Here is an 18484-nt window from a genome sequence, read left to right on the forward strand (position 1 = left end):
TAACATTCAGTCTGACCACGAGCGAATATGAACGCCTTTGATGCACGAAAGTCTTCCCGAAGTATACTTTGTCCTTTTTAGGTGGTACAATAAACCTACTGCTGGGTCACACTCACCATGTCGAAGTTCAGAACCATGACAACCACATAGTGGCTATTTGAGCCAGGACAGTGGGAAGAACCAACATGATCACACCGTAAGTTTGCATGTTGTTTCCTAGAGTTCCGGTATAGTACTACCACATAAAGCTGACATTTTTTCCTCAGCTCCTAACGATTTAGGCTACCTTCCCTTGTGGTGTGCATCAACAGTATGGATCCAGCATTGAAACAAGGAAGTAATTGCGTTCTCAAAATTGGTGACTAGTGCAATTTTGAGGTTTCATTTATCCTTCTAACATTACATTTTCACTCTACTGATGGTTAGGTTTGGGGTTGGGGAGGGTTTGGTAGTTATTAAACAAGCATTCCTCTTCACTATATTACAGCCTGTACAGCTGTAAACAACTTGTTTCACAATTAGCTTTTGGACACCTAGGAAATGGAGCTCACTCATGCTCATACACAACTTTACACTTTTGCCACTGGGGGTAATGTTTTGCATTTTGGTAAGCACAAACCGATTTCAGCTAAAGAAATGTCAACCTACTGTTTCCAGTTTCACTGTGAGATCAGTCTGGAAGAACAGAGCATAAATGGGCGAATTAAGAATTTATAACCTATTTTTTTGTATTGCTTCTCTGTTGTGCCTCTTGTGAGTTAGTGAACCAGAAGTGGGAGATGGGACAATGAATTTTCTTTTTTTGCCTTTTGTAGTCTATCTATTTAAAATTGAACACCTTTACTATCTTGAAATTATCTGCTAGTTCTAATGAACTGGCCTTTGAAGGAGAGATCTGATGTGTGATTTCCACCAATCAGCCCACACAGTAAACACAAGGGGTCACAGCTTCCCTGAAATTTGCATAAACGAAACTTCCTGTTTTTCTTGAAAATGGCTTTTCAGAATTCAGCTTGCTGAATAACTATAAATGAGGTCTGTGTTCTGGTTTTCTCATATAACCTATTGTTGGAAGGTGTTGGACATATTGATATCAAGTAGGGATGGGATTTTTGTCGATTGCTTATTTCGATTGTTGATAGGTCTCAAAAAACGAGTACTCGAGGGGCGTGTCCGTTATGGAGATAATGAAAATATTATAAGATTGTTAAGAAAATGTTAAACATCATTGTGATAAAAATAACATGAAAATATGTCTATGAAAACATGAACATATTACTATAAAAAAATAACACTGCTTATGCTGCATCAATGTTATCGAAAAAGAAACATCTGAAATAGAATAGCTGCATTAGGTTAAGCTGAAGAATAAATAAACTCCAGTAAACTGAAGCACCTTCTATGACGCATCCTATGAGATTAATCAGATATCCTAGAAACACAACATAAATGTAACAGTACAACTTGTATCTGCACAAAAGGATTCAAATGCAGTTATGTGCTATAGTCAGAGAGTATAACTCCCGTTGTGACAAAGGTGTTGATTTTCATCGTCTCTCCGAATATAGGCTATTTCTGTAATACTAAACCTTAATTCTGCGTTCGTTATTGTAACTAAAACTAGAGCCAATTCATTTGTTTTATTATAATCTTATAAAGGCTTCTAATTTATTTAATATTACTTTTCTCTGTGTTTTTATTATCAGATGTGATTTAAAATTGAACACACATGATTGCTTTTAGGCTACTTTATTCAACTGTAATTTTTTAATTAAACGTTGTCTTCAGTATTACTTTAGAAGCATATTTCAACTGTGCAGCTTAGTTTTTATTTTCAAAGCTACAGAAAAAAGGTTTAACAAGTTTAAACTGCTAATTGTAAATAAAACAGACAGGATGATTTATAAAACTCAAAACAAAAACATCCTGTATATTTACCACGACTGATGAAACTTAAACATAGGCTACATCCTACATATTTTTGTTCAAAAAGAGTCGTCGGTCTACCTGCACAGGTGAGAGGCGTGTGCGGGGTCTATTTACAATTAGGCGGTGAAACAGATGTCGCAGGAACAGCGAAGTACAATGCTTAACTTGTAAACCGATTCTCATTACAATCTGTGTACCGGTGCCATTTTCTTAGATCTCTCCAAAGCCTTTGATTTAGTTGATCACTATATTCTATTAGATAAATTGCATGCTATTGGTCTCGCGAGATCATCTTTACTCTGGTTTAATAGCTATTTTCATCATCGTCGTCAGGGGGTGTCCTACAGGGGTTGTCAGTCAGAGTATACAGGTATAGTAAAAGGCATCCCTCAAGGTTCTTCTTTGGGACCATTATTATTTTCTATTTTTGTTAATGACATGCCCTTATGTTGTACAGACTGTAATATTCATCTTTATGCCGATGATACAGTCATTTACTGTAGTAAACCCACTATCTCCGGGATAAACCTCGCTTTACAGTATGACTTTAATTCTATACAGCAGTGGCTATTGGCAAATAAACTTCTCCTTAATAAATCAAAGTCCTACTCTTTATTATTCCATAGGAAAACCTTGGATATAGGTGAAAACAACCTTAATCTTTGTTTTCTTGATTCCTCTCCTTTAGAGTCAACTGAGACCTTTAAATATCTTGGTGTTTGGTTGGAAACTGATTTATCTTTCAAAACTCATGTACAAGCATTGACAAACAAACTTTACTCTCGTCTTAAAATACTTTGTCAATCTGTTAAATGTTTTAATTTTCCGGTCAGGAAAAGAATAGTCTTACAGCTGCTTCTGCCTATTTTGGACTATGCCGACATTATTTATCAGAACTCTCCTGCTTCTTGTTTGCATTCCATTGATGTGGTCTACAACAGTCTTTGCCGTTTTGTTCTCCGTTGTCCCTTCAGGACACACCACTGTGTGTTATACAGACAGTTGTCCTGGTTGGCCCCTTCGGCCAGGAGACAGTCTCACTGGTTACAGTTTATTTTTAAAAGTTTTTACTTGAATTATCCAGTTTATCTCAAGCAACACTTGGTGCTTTATAATTCAGCTATACAGCCTGCGATACAATGATCAGATTTTTTTTGTTGTTCCTAGAGTTAAAAAACAAGTAGGCAAGTATGCATTTTGTTTTAAGGCTCCATATGATTGGAACAATCTTCCTCTTTTTATCCGTTCTTTAACTTCACTTACAGCGTTTCGAAGGGCTCTCGAGGAAAATCTTCGAATATTTGTCTTTGTTTCTAGTTTTGTTTGTTTGACCATGGGCTTCAATGGTCATGTGTTTATTAATTCTAATTTTTATGTCTTCATTTTTATTCATTTATTTATTATTATTGTTATTTTTATCCTCAATTTATTTTTTCTTTTTTTTCTTTTTGTATTACTCTTAGTCCTTGACCTTGTGCAATGCTAGTCATGTGGTTGTTTCTCTATCATGTTATCTATAGGGATCGTGTTGGGTAGGGTGGGGTTGAGCATTGTGAGCTGGTGTGTGTGTGTTGTTGTGTTTTGTTGTGCGGTTTTTGACCGTGATATTTGCTCTGCTGTTTTGGTTCTTTTTTTGCTTTGATGTACTGGAGGACCCCCTCGAAAACGAGATGCTTCATCTCAAGGGGTTAATCCTCGTAATAAAGATATGTTTATAAATAAATAAATAAATAAATAAATTTACCTTCCACCACAGAAAATGATCCTGGTTTACGGAGATTCATGGCTCACTGAAGTAACTTTAGATTTCGTTGTCACGCAAACAAAAATTACTCGCGCCGTAATCCTCACCAAAAAGTGTGTTGAGTGCCATAATTGCTGCTCGATCAGGCTGAGAGTCACTTTATATGGGTGTGACAGAATTTGTAACAGTGTTGTGAAGCTGTTTCAGATGCTCCTTTACTCTCTCTCGAAGCTCTGTCTCAAGAAACTTCAGATGTTTGTGTCTTGGATCCAATGTTTGACAGTACTGGCTAAGTTTGTGTTCAGGTACTCTCTGCTGTTGTTATTTCTGGCTCTGGCTACGTTGCATTTCTGTCTGACGGTAAAAGATGCGATGCTCGTCCGAGTTGCTTCGCTGGTATCGCAAGACATTTTATGTACAAATACTAGATGATAATGCATTGTACTTGTGGTACATTTGTGTAACCGTTTGGCACTGCACATCTTGCATTGAATTGTATTTGCATCTATTTTGTCGAATTGAAGCCAGACATCACTATACAACTTTGAAGCCATGTTTCTCTCTGTTCTTTGGTCTGGACTTTGGACGCACGCGCTGGCAACGCTAACCAATCAGAGATCAAGGTGCCGCCCAAAATTCTGCTGTAACCAATCAGAAAAAATGAAAAATCTGTCTTTTTTTTTAAAACTCACGATCATTGTTTTTATAATCGAACGTTGCTGTCACGTTCGAGTACTCGAGTACAATTGCCCATCCCTAATATCAAGATACATACTGTATATTTAAACAATATATTGTTTACTTGTCAGTGTGCATCATTAGAACATGATGAACAAGAAACTGACAGCAAAGAGGCATCATAGTTATTCAACACACACACACACACACACACACACACACACACACACACACACACACACACACACACACACACACACTCATAGTGCTCCTCTGAATCCAACTGTTAAAGGATTACTGCATGTAAGATGGATTTGTGCTGTGTGTATTTGTGCCAGTGCGTCATGTGTGTGTTTGTGTGCCTGTGTAAGCTCATGGCTTTTTGAAAATATAGAGAGAGCGAGTGTTTTTTACGGTTTGTTCAGGGCACAGCCCAGGAACCAAAGCAGATTGTGAGTAAAAGGGAAAAAAAAGTATGGAAAGCACATGTGACCTTGGTGTGTTTTAAAAATATCACACAGGAAACATTTATGTAATCCTGATGACCCATCGCCAAGAATGTACCGTAGGTTAAAGAAACAATGCTTAATGCTTTTTTTAGGATCATTGTAGCAGTTTGCAGAAAAATGAGTGGAAAGAGCCTGTTTGTGTTTTACCGAGGTCCTCTTTAGAGGATTTCACTGAAGGGATGTCCCATTGTGCCGGTTATGTGAGATCTATAGCTATAAAGCTTCATACTGTCTTGTTCTCCTGAATCACATGATCTAAAAAGCGATGGGGTAGTATTGGGGCGTGGCCTAGAAACATGGGTGATCTCCGGATTACTAACAGCGATTTCAATGAGTCAAGGCCAAAGTATACTTTGGTTGTCTGCATTGCTGATTGCTCTGCACACAGGATGGGTGATGCAAATTTCATAATCCGCACAGTCTGCGCTGCCTGATCGTGTGCGGCCCAGATTTTCTTGACTTGTGGATGCTGTCCTTATCTGTGTGCATCATTGCCACTTGTGTCGGCTATTGACTGTACTAAATATGTATCATAAAGCAGTTGAAGTGGGCATGCTTCGAACAGGTTCATATTCATTTGCGGTCAGAAAAGTATAATTTGAAAGACAATGTGATCGACCGGGCACAATGCAATCCGGAACGCTGAAAAAGGAATTATGCCTTCTGTGGTCAGAAGTGATGGGTGGTCTGGTGCTACTAGTTCGTAGTTATATATCTTGTAACTTGTTGTTTATTCAATATTGTTTGCTGGGAACCAAAGGTACCATTAATTATTGGGACTGGTGGGCCACCAATTTTTGCAATGGCCCTTTTTGTTCCCAAAACTTGTGGCAGGGCGTGTTTAATACAGAGGAAACATCTCTAATTCTTGAGTTGGTTTTATTTGTGGGTTTATAATGTGTGGAGATCCAGCACTGATTTTTTATTTTATTTTATGATAATATGAGTGGTTGTTTATCAGTGATGGTAAGTGACCGCAGCAAAAACACCTTCAGATATGCTTCACTCATTTTGCTTTTCCACAGTCTGCTGTGCATTCCTGTGAAATCAAAAAGGGCAATGCATTTGTACCTACTCATTACACAAACCACTAATGTACATATGCAATCTTAGTTTAAAAAAAAAGTTATGTTATGTTACTTAGGTTGGATTAGAACTTCTTGTATTCATAGCAAACACTTTACTACTAGACCAATAAATCATATTTTACTTGCAATTAATTTATTATCCATGGATTTATACACTGACTTCTATAATCCCTCGATCGACAGTGGCAAATGCAAGGATGAGGTTATCCAAGTTAAATGTCAAATGCTCATTTGAATACTTGATTTGGTCTGCAAGAATACATTTTAGCTTAATACATTTTTTGACATTACATCCTGGTTTGCATGATGGGTGTCCTGGTAATGCACACACTTGCTCTGATGCTGCTGTGTGCTGTAGGGTGTGCTGCAGTAGACAGCTCGTGTATGGAGATGAGCTTAGCAGCAGGTGTGTGTGTTTTGCAGCAGTGGTTAACAGACTGCACACAGTCCAGGGCTGAGCAAGAGCAACGGTGTCTCATTTCTCCCATCTCGCACACATGCATGCACGTACACACACAAGGTGAGTTTGTTTCTCCATCCTTTCCTCCTGCACTTTCTCTCACACACACTGCACATACAGAGGAAGGAGCATCAAGACATTGTGTGGAACTACTACTGCAGAGGGGGATTTTTTTCTGTGTGTTTGCAGAGGGCAGGTTATCATCCCTCACTGTCTGACGCCCGTATTTACGCCTGTGTTGAGTCTCCATCCTGAATATAAAGTTCCTGACTGTCATTCCAATGAGGGATCTTTAACACACTGGAGGATCAGCCATTTGCTTGTGCACTGCTGCTGGTCACCTGACTGTCTCTGTGTGGATTTACATCAAAGTGTATAGCACACTGCTGCAGTCTGTATGGATCTGCAACGAGAGGAGGAAATGCATGGAGAGCCACAAATCTTTATTTTTTATAACCTGCACCACCAACTACCGCTGAACTGTGAGTGTAATACTCTGCAGCAGAGAGGGTTATGTCATTTTCCAAAAGCAGCATGCAACAATTATTGTATTTCTCGGTCTAATTGGGTCACACATCTGTAATTTGTGGATGTTCTGAATTTCATTATTTGGATAAAAATACACAAGACAATAGTTTGTACAATTTGTGGGAGAATGAATGGAAGAGGCTTGTCCTTAGAGAGCATTTGCAGTGTCAGGCATCTTGTAGCATGTCAAGTCATCAGATTGGCTGATCACTGTTTGGGCTGTGCTGGACAGGCTGCAGTAAAATATATCCTGGATGACAGTGAATTCTTAGGAAGCTGGAATATTGGACATTTAATTGGTTTTGCTGCTTTGTAGATTAAGACAGAGCTCACAATATAATCGGAAACAGTTGGCTGATTTTTCTTTAGCTAGAGGAATGTATATTTTATAAACTGTACCCCTCAAACCCTACCCCTAAACCTAACCATCAGTGGGAAATCATAATTTTAGAGGGAAAAAATGCAACCTCCTAATTGCACTTGTCATTAGTTATGTGAATGCAATTACTTCCTAGTTTCAGCGTGGGAGTTAAACCCGGGTCTCCCACGCTGCTGAAGTTTAGGTACGTTTCCCTGGAACTAGTACTTTTCATCGCATTCACACTTAAGGAACAGCATGGGAGTTACTCCAGCCTGTGATTGGTTAAAAACCTATTACACACAATGTGTCCACAGCTGCCATTTAGTATACAACTGGCTGCTTACCTGCTACTCAGAGGATTTTACAATTCCCTTAACAGAAATAAAATAAATCAGAATGAGCTTTATTGCCAGGTATGCTTACACGTGCTTACACATGCTTATATATATATATATATATATATATATATATATATATATATATATACAGGTGAAACTCGAAAATTAGAATATCGTGCAAAAGTTCATTAATTTCAGTAATTCAATTTAAAAGGTGAAACTAATATATTATATAGACTCATTACAAGCAAAGTAAGATATTTCAAGCCTTTATTTGATATAATTTTTATGATTATGGCTTACAGCTTATGAAAACCCCAAATTCAGAATCTCAGAAAATTAGAATATTACATGAAATCAATTAAAAAAAAGGATTTTAAATACAGAAATGTCGGCCCTCTGAAAAGTATAATCATGCATATGTACTCAGTTCTTGGTTTGGGCCCTTTTTGCATTAATTACTGCCTCAATGCGGCGTGGCATGGATGCTATCAGCCTGTGGCACTGCTGAGGTGTTATGGAAGACCAAGATGCTTCAATAGCGGCCTTCAGCTCTTCTGCATTGTTTGGTCTCATGTCTCTCATCTTTCTCTTGGCAATGCCCCATAGATTCTCTATGGGGTTCAGGTCAGGCGAGTTTGCTGGCCAATCAAGCACAGTAATACCATGGTCATTGAACCAAAACCTTTTGGCAGTGTGGGCAGTTGCCAAGTCCTGCTGGAAAATTAAGTCAGCATCTCTATAAAGCTTGTCTGCTGAAGGAAGCATGAAGTGCTCTAAAATGTCCCGGTAGACGGCTGCGTTGACTCTAGACTTAATAAAGCACAGTGGACCAACACCAGCCGATGACATGGCTCCCCAAACCAACACAGACTGTGGAAACTTCACACTGGACTTCAAGCATCTTGGATTGTGTGCCTCTCCATTCTTCCTCCAGACTCTGGGACCTTGGTTTCCAAATGAGATGCAAAATTTGCTCTCATCAGAAAAGAGGACTTTGGACCACTGAGCAACAGACCAGTTCTTTTTTTTCTTTAGCCCAGGTAAGACGTTTGACATTTGAAGCCCATGTCCAGGACCCGTCTGTGTGTGGTGGCTCTTGATGCAGTAACTCCAGCCTCAGTCCACTCCTTGTGAAGCTCCCCACACATTTGAATGGCCTTTTCCTGACAATCCTCTCCAGGCTACGGTCATCCCTGCTGCTTGTGCACCTTTTTCTTCCACACTTTTCCCTTCCACTTAACTTTCTATTAATGTGCTTTGATACAGCACTTTGAGAACATCCAACTTCTTTTGCAATTACCTTTTGAGGCTTTCACTCCTTGTGGAGGGTGTCAATGATGGTTTTCTGCACAACTGTCAGGTCAGCAGTCTTCCCCATGATTGTGAATTCAACTGAACCAGACTGAGAGACCATTTAAAGGCTCAGGAACCCTTTGCAGGTGTTTTGGATTAATTAGCTGATTAGAGTGTGACACTTTGAGCCTACCATACTGAACCTTTTCACAATATTCTAATTTTCTGAGATTCTGAATTTGGGGTTTTCATAAGCCGTAAGCCATAATCATAAAAATGATATCAAATAAAGGCTTGAAATATATTACTTTGCTTGTAATGAGTCTATATAATATATTAGTTTCACCTTTTAAGTTGAATTACTGAAATTAATGAACTTTTGCACGATATTCTAATTTTTCGAGTTTCACCTGTATATACACTCACCTAAAGGATTATTAGGAACACCTGTTCAATTTCTCATTAATGCAATTATCTAATCAACCAATCACATGGCAGCTGCTTCAATGCATTTAGGGGTGTGGTCCTGGTCAAGACAATCTCCTGAACTCCAAACTGAATGTCAGAATGGGAAAGAAAGGTGATTTAAGCAATTTTGAGCGTGGCATGGTTGTTCTGAGTATTTCACAATCTGCTCAGTTACTGGGATTTTCACGCACAACCGTTTCTAGGGTTTACAAAGAATGGTGTGAAAAGGGAAAAACATCCAGTATGCGGCAGTCCTGTGGGCGAAAATGCCTTGTTGATGCTAGAGGTCAGAGGAGAATGGGCCGACTGATTCAAGCAGAAGAGCAACTTTGCCTGAAATAATCACTCGTTACAACCGAGGTATGCAGCATAGCATTTGTGAAGCCACAACACGCACAACCTTGAGGCGGATGGGCTACAACAGCAGAAGACCCCACCGGGTACCACTCATCTCCACTACAAATAGGAAAAAGAGGCTACAATTTGCGAGAGCTCACCAAAATTGGACAGTTGAAGACTGGAAAAATGTTGCCTGGTCTGATGAGTCTCGATTTCTGTTGAGACATTCAGATGCTAGAGTCAGAATTTGGCGTAAACAGAATGAGAACATGGATCAATCATGCCTTGTTACCACTGTGCAGGCTGGTGGTGGTGGTGGTGTAATGGTGTGGGGGATGTTTTCTTGGCACACTTTAGGCCCCTTAGTGCCAATTGGGCATCGTTTAAATGCCACGGCCTACCTGAGCATTGTTTCTGACCATGTCCATCCCTTTATGGCCACCATGTACCCATTCTCTGATGGCTACTTCCAGCAGGATAATGCACCATGTCACAAAGCTCGAATCATTTCAAATTGGTTTCTTGAACATGACAATGAGTTCACTGTACTAAAATGGCCCCCACAGTCACCAGATCTCAACCCAATAGAGCATCTTTGGGATGTGGTGGAACAGGAGCTTCGTGCCCTGGATGTGCATCCCACAAATCTCCATCAACTGCAAGATGCTATCCTATCAATATGGGCCAACATTTCTAAAGAATGCTTTCAGCACCTTGTTGAATCAATGCCACGTAGAATTAAGGCAGTTCTGAAGGCGAAAGGGGGTCAAACACAGTATTAGTATGGTGTTCCTAATAATCCTTTAGGTGAGTGTGTGTATATATGTGTATGTGTATGTGTATGTGTGTGTGTGTGTGTGTGTGTGTGTGTATATACACACACACACACGTATGTGTTGTATGTACAAATAAAAATTAAACGTATGTACAAATACAAATCTGTTATATACATACGCAAAGGAAATGTAATGGCAGAAGAGGTAGGATATGTTAGATAAACATAAATAGACCAAACTGTGTATTGCACATAATTATTGCTCAACAGGAGTTTAACTGTTCATGATACTGTTTTTGCTAACCTTGTAGTAACTGTGAGATGGGACAAACTTTGTCATGAGGTCTTATTGGTGACCGCTGGCATGGAGTATTGTTGTGTTCTCTCAGTGATGCGTCTTTCTCTTGCTGCCATCCTTTCTCCCACCTCTCCCCCACGAATATGGAGAACAGTGTTGACCGGCCATTTACTCGTGATATATAACCAATATGATAATACTGTGGGCTACAAGCAGTAACCTTTCAGAGACCGGTGGATTCAGAGCCAACAGAGCACATTTTAATATTTGTCAGCAATCAGATCCGACATAATAACGATTCCGATAAATTGAAAAATTATGAATATTGTAGGGGTGGGCGATGTGACCGAAATCTTGTATCACAATATGAGTAATTTTTATATATAGTAATTTTTTCTGGAAAATCAATAAAAATTGATTAACATAATAATTAACCATATTGTAATGCCTATTTTTGGAAAATCTAGTCAGTGAAATGAATACTTTTTAAGTGAAAATTACTTCTTATATTGTATAATTTTCTCTCTATTTAAAACTTGACAAACAGTCAAGTTAAAAATAAAATAAACACTCTGTTTTAAGTCAACTTTACCATATTACTCAATTTCACATTGACACATTTCAGTCTAATATGTTGTTGACCATCACTGTTATTAACTTCCTCAAGAAACTTTCAAAGCAAAGCACGAAAGAAAATATTACTTAATTTTAGTAAAAAATACACAACGAAAATAACACATCTTGTGGAAAATACATTTCCAAAATATTTATAAACACTTCTTCTTTAGCGCGCTTCATTTTGAGGTGGTAAAACAGATTGCTTGTATTACCACAAGTGATTATCGTCACACAACACCGTTTGCAGATACATTTTTTCTAATCTGTGTTGGTTTTTGTGAACCTACACTATTGATGTTGAACCTGTTTTTACAACAAGCTCCCCTTTATTTTCTTTACTTTTCTATTGATAACATCAGCAATAATTCATTAAATGATGAAGTACAGATGTGCGTTGTAGTCAAGCGAACCTCTGCATGTTAAAGAGATAATTCAGGTGTCAGATTTGTAGAGTATGTCAGATCATGGTGGACTGCTGCATCCTCCGATATAGAGCTCTCACAATCAGCCCGCAAAATCGGAATGGTAAAGAATCGGCAACAAGTTTGTGGGTGCGTTTTCGCCGTTGCCTTATCTACAGTATTCCTTTAGTGAATCTGCTGCTACACCAGCATGCACAGATTTTACCAGCCGCAACTTATTCACTGCTCAAGCATGGTTTCAGTCATATGAAGCACGGCCACATGGATATTTACATATTAGATTATTGCATACGATTATCAGCCAGGACGATTATCAAACCCTAGTACCTGTTACTATTTGTAACTTGCAGGACGTATTTTTTAAGTCAATGAAAGCCATAAAAGTAATTCATGTTGAGTCATATAAGCCTTTATTGTTAAAGATTGTGTTGATAAATCATTTTATAGTGCTGCATCTGACCACTCGTCTCATCTCTCACTGTGGCTGCAGCAGCACAGAGCTCAGCACAGCTCTTGCATCCAGTATAAACTGTAACCTGAAGACATAGACCGCGTCCGAAAACAGGAATATGCATCCTTCAGGGGTTTGTAGAAGGAGGTAGGATATAATAAGGTGCTTTTAAACTGTTCAGAGTCCAGTTCATCCAAAAATGCTGTCGTTTAAACCATTAACTGATTAGGCAGCTGCCTACGTTTTCAGATGCAGCCAAAGCTTGTGTAAAACAGCCCTAACATAAGTGTAATACCGGGTAACATGATTGCTGTCATGTTTACAATATATAGTGTAATCATGGTTACTATATTGAAACTTGTAAAACCATGATTAATTGTATCATAGCCATGATTTCTGCAAAGAAAGCCATAGCAACAGCAGTCATGGTTACTACAATATTACTATAGTAAAACCATGGTTAATTTTTGCTGGGACTTTAACTAAAAAACCCTTTTCTCTAATGAATAAATCTTAAATAAATACATTTTAACTTAATACCTGCACTATTACGCTACATGCATCGACATAAAATGGATTTCAAGCTGTACTGCACATATATTCAATATTCAGAAGCTGTACATCACTATAGAAGGAACTTGATATTAAAATGGTTACGGGGGCTGTTGTGACGCCACTCGAGTGTTTTAATCATACGTGGAAATCACACATCTTCGTCAGCGGAGATGACGAATAACACATTATTCATTGTGTTCATAGACAGTGAATAATGTATCATTGCCTATGAACACCCCAATCGCTTTAGTTATTGTTTTATGCCTGTCCGAATCAGCACTGAATGCCTGCTTAAAAACTTAAGGGATTGTGTGCAGTTTTGTCTCATCTGCGGCTCTTTTCCCGATGATTTCTACGTAAATGATCATATGTTGATGTATTATCAGTATACAGCACTCATGTCGCGCGATGTCTGCAAACAGTCCCTGTTTTTTTGATCATCGCTGTTGTAATTGACTGCCAAAAGAAAATGTTTCCAGACAGGTTACCTGAATAACACAGGGGGCTTCTCTATCAGCGGCTAATTTTCTCCACTTGCCATTTTCAACTACACACAACGCTTGCAGAACACCGATCAAGTTGACACACGTGAAAACACAGGCAGAGTGCATCCATCTACTGATTCATTCAGGTGCATTAGCATAGGTTGTAACTGTGCGTGTCTATTTGATGCTTTATTTTTGTCACAAAACCTTGTGCTTCAGATGCGTCAATAAACTTGAGGTGAACCGCAGTGCCAATGCTTCCCAGATCGTGGGTGGCGAGCCGTATGAGAACCGTTACACCCCTATTGGTAACTATGTGAATGCAACAGGGGAAAAGTCTCCTCAGGTGTGCCACTCCTCATACGAGTTATCATGAAGAAAGTTACTAAAAGAAAAGTACTAGGACTGTTTGTGGAAAGGGAATTATTTGGCCGATCCTAGGGTACTGGAACTTTCTGAAAAAACATGCTGGCATTTCTGTGTGATCATGATGTTAGATCATATCATATAGCTAATCACTTGAAGTTCATGCTTTATGTTAAGTACTGTTTGTGCACTGATTCAGGTCACTGTCTGATCTTTATGTTTGCCTTTATAAAAAATATATATAATTAGTCTTGTTTATGTTGCTAGACATAAATGCAAATGAATGCAAAATTGTTTAGTGTTTTGTTTTCAGTAATGTTAGGCTAATTTATGGTGATCAGATTGCCTTATTGGATTTTGTGTTTTTATTTAAAGTTGAAAATGCTCTCTGCAAACAGGAAAGAGTTTCCTGCAGTAAATTCCAGCTCTTGGTTACGTCCTGTCCAGTCCAACCAGAGCTCTGCTCTAACACTGGTGTTAAAGGTTGACAGTTTTCCTTTCCTAAACATTCTACTTTTCTCACAGAAAGCCTACAGCTTCACTATTATTGGTGATGTTTAAAACCTCACTTGAGCAACAGTAAGTTTAATGGTTTTAGTTAAGTTTCAAGAACATGTCAGAAATAAATTATGGAAAAAATGCAACTGGGAATTGAAGAATATGATTGAGGGAAAATAAGTTTCAAAACTGTCAGTAATACTTTTAATAAACGCAAGCATGATGTGTAAATGTCTCAGTTTAGTGGTCCCTACTCCAGTTTACGCTGTTTGGTTTTGTCCCAAAGTAGGGCTAATGGATCATTTCCTGTTTAAAGCAGAAAAGACAAAGTCAGCACCATAACCGTTAGAAGATTTGAGCACAAACAAGCTGTACAATTGAGCAGAGAATCAAAGGCTTTACGTTGACCACAGTGAAGACACCTTGGACATTACACCTACTATTAGGTGCCTTTCAGGGTTTAAACATTAATGGAAAACCTGGGAATATCAGGCAATTTTAAAATAGTGATTTCCAGGAAAAGTAATTGAAATTTCTGTATTTAATATTTACTTTTCTAGTCATGCCGTGCTCTAAAATATTGAAATTATTTGAAATTGCTCTTCGTGACTGCAATCTCTTTAAAATGATTTTAGAATTATCCAGTAATCTTAATTTTTTTGAGAAAAGTAATGGATAATTGGTCAAAAAGTGTGTTGGAACTAGGTATGTGCAAAACTACACATTTTCATAATTGACTCGTTGGTTGGTTGTTTGAACGACTAGTCTGTGTTAAGCATAATAATGTATGATATATGCTCTATGTTCACGTGACCCCGATCAGATGCGTTTCAGATACGGATGTTAAGTGCAGCACTTTAACATGTTAACGAATGGATATTCAACAAATAAATAGGCTAAATAGCTATAACATCTTATAGGACAATAGGCTCCAATAAAGAACACTAAACCACTTATGCGCATCCTGAACGTAGAATGACACGCTTGAATCCAACTTGATCTCATGAAAAATCATACATAATTTACGTGTTGGCTTTTTCGAATGGTCTCACACGATGTTGATCGCATAAACTGGTACGACTTAATTTACGTGCAAATGGCCGAATGTCTAATGCGGAAGTAAGCGTGAGTTCTGCGCATGAGGCGTAAAGGACATACAGTGAGGAAAATAAGTATTTGAACACCCTGCTATTTTGCAAGTTCTCCCACTTGGAAATCATGGAGGGGTCTGAAATTGTCATCGTAGGTGCATGTCCACCTTGAGAGACATAATCAAAAAAAAAAAATCCAGAAATCACAATATATGATTTTTTAACTATTTATTTGTATGATACAGCTGCAAATAAGTATTTGAACACCTGTCTATCAGCTAGAATTCTGACCCTCAAAGACCTGTTAGTCTGCCTTTAAAATGTCCACCTCCACTCCATTTATTATCCTAAATTAGATGCACCTTTTTGAGGTCATTAGCTGCATAAAGACACCTGTCCACCCCATACAATCAGTAAGAATCTAACTACTAACATGGCCAAGACCAAAGAGCTGTCCAAAGACACTAGAGACAAAATTGTACACCTCCACAAGGCTGGAAAGGGCTACGGGAAATTGCCAAGCAGCTTGGTGAAAAAAGGTCCACTGTTGGAGTAATCATTAGAAAATGGAAGAAGCTAAACATGACTGTCAATCTCCCTCGGACTGGGGCTCCATGCAAGATCTCACCTCGTGTGGTCTCAATGATCCTAAGAAAGGTGAGAAATCAGCCCAGAACTACACGGGAGGAGCTGGTCAATGACCTGAAAAGAGCTGGGACCACCGTTTCCAAGGTTACTGTTGGTAATACACTAAGACGTCATGGTTTGAAATCATGCATGGCACGGAAGGTACCCCTGCTTAAACCAGCACATGTCAAGGCCCGTCTTAAGTTTGCCAATGACCATTTGGATGATCCAGAGGAGTCATGGGAGAAAGTCATGTGGTCAGATGAGACCAAAATATAACTTTTTGGTCATAATTCCACTAACCGTGTTTGGAGGAAGAAGAATGATGAGTACCATCCCAAGAACACCATCCCTACTGTGAAGCATGGGGGTGGTAGCATCATGCTTTGGGGGTGTTTTTCTGCACATGGGACAGGGCTGACTGCACTGTATTAAGGAGAGGATGACCGGGGCCATGTATTGCGAGATTTTATGGAACAACCTCCTTCCCTCAGTTAGAGCATTGAAGATGGGTCGAGGCTGGGTCTTCCAACATGACAATGACCCGAAGCACACAGCCAGGATAACCAAGGAGTGGCTCTGTAAGAAGCATATCAAGGTTCTGGCGTGGCCTAGCCAGTCTCCAGACCTAAACCCAATAGAGAATCTTTGGAGTGAGCTCAAACTCCGTGTTTCTCAGCGACAGCCCAGAAACCTGACTGATCTAGAGAAGATCTGTGTGGAGGAGTGGGCCAAAATCCCTCCTGCAGTGTGTGCAAACCTGGTGAAAAACTACAGGAAACGTTTGACCTCTGTAATTGCAAACAAAGGCTACTGTACCAAATATTAACATTGATTTTCTCAGGTGTTCAAATACTTATTTGCAGCTGTATCATACAAATAAATAGTTAAAAAATTATACATTGTGATTTCTGGATTTTTTTTTTAGATTATGTCTCTCACAGTGGACATGAACCTACGATGACAATTTCAGACCCCTCCATGATTTCTAAGTGGGAGAACTTGCAAAATAGCAGGGTGTTCAAATACTTATTTTCCTCACTGTACTTATTGATATGATGCCCTAACCCAAACCCCTTATCTAAACTTAACCAATCAGTGTAAACATGAAAGGATGTGGTTGTGTGTGACAGAAGCAAGTAATTCGATGGAAACAATATCCAGCGACTTCATTAGCTGTTGTGAAAGTCGTAGGAATTCAAATGAGTGCAGTTGCACTATATCATAAGAGTTATCCAAATTTAGAAAAGTCGTACAAATCCTGACCGTGAGAGTGTGTACAAATCTAGTTGTTGATGCAGCACTTTGAGGGCTAAGCATTGTGTTTACCATTAAAACCACCACCACTAAACTTATTAATGTTAGTAGTTGACCCCTTAGTCGACCACCGTAGCAAATCCCTAGATGAAACCCTGGCTTTGTCTTCAACTTTTAACTCATGTGAGCTTTAATATGGGCAAGCAACATCCATGTGTTCACATGCAGGGTTGGAGAGTAACAAAATATATGTATTTACGTATTTAAAATACAAAATATATGTAACTGTATTTCTCTACTGTTACAATTTAAATAATTGGTATTTAGAATACAGTTACATTAAAAAATTATTTTGACTACTGAAGCGTTTACTTTGCATTTTATTTGTTTCATTTCATATTTAGTCCTTTCAGATGGAAAACATTTCTACATATCAATGATGCGATCCAAAGTGCATTTGAACAGCGGCATTTGAACACATTCTTATGTGTTACATTCATACGAGCAGACAGAGAAGTACGTCTGAAGTAAGTTTGGAGCAGAATAAATAGAAATAAACCTTGTGTAAATTGTCAGTTTTACACCAAGCTAAAATATTACCAGGCACGATCATATTTTTTTATCAAGAAAATTCATGTTGGATCATGTATTCTGTAATCTGTATTGGAATACATTTCAAAAGTAACCCTCCCAACCCTGTTTGCATGGGTGCATGGGAATTAGCATGCTAACATTTGCGTAATCAATTATACATTACTGCTTCAGGTTGAACTCTCACACAGTTCTACATTACGGCTCTTACTACCTTACTGTTTATTATCTGTACACTCTAACACTCTTCTCAAACTCCTTTTCCCAAAATTGCTCAAACTTATTTAGCTAGACATCTCACAGGAATGAAAGCCAGGCTGTGGTTTGTTAATATACGTGTGTATTTATTTGCTGTGGGTTTGTAGAAATGTTCTTTGAGAGGGTTCAGTTTACACAGGCGGGAACATGTGGACCTCCCTACAGCATTGCAAACCAGACAATATTATTCTAAATTCTCCCATCCAAAACCTGTATTTATACCTAAAATTATAGCCTTGCATATCCCCTGCTGTGTGTTATGTGCTGTGATGTCTAATGAATAGAACAGTTATTACTTAACAGCCAAGAGTGCTGCAGCTCACTAGCAAACACCCTGAAACTGCTTATCACCATTAAAAACCAAGGAGCTGATAAACAGCAGTCAGTCTGCTCATTGATTTTATTGATCCAGAGATAAATCTCTTATAGATACACCACCTTTTAAGCTGACGGC

General features: G+C 38.7%; 1 protein-coding gene across 9 annotated transcripts in view; it reads left to right on the forward strand.

The window, feature by feature from the left end:
* The window catches only part of LOC127654758 (tight junction protein ZO-1-like), a 97219-nt gene that overhangs the window by 20554 nt on the left and 58181 nt on the right, over nucleotides 1–18484 (forward strand). The window contains exon 2 of one of the 9 annotated variants that reach the window (XM_052142123.1): nucleotides 82–196. The exons of the other annotated variants lie outside the window; for them this stretch is intronic. The gene's annotated coding sequence lies outside the window, so the exon portion shown is untranslated. The remainder of the gene's footprint in view (nucleotides 1–81; nucleotides 197–18484) is intronic. 9 annotated transcript variants of the gene reach the window in all.

Source organism: Xyrauchen texanus, chromosome 2 (genome assembly GCF_025860055.1).
Source record: "Xyrauchen texanus isolate HMW12.3.18 chromosome 2, RBS_HiC_50CHRs, whole genome shotgun sequence".
NCBI lineage: Eukaryota > Metazoa > Chordata > Actinopteri > Cypriniformes > Catostomidae > Xyrauchen > Xyrauchen texanus.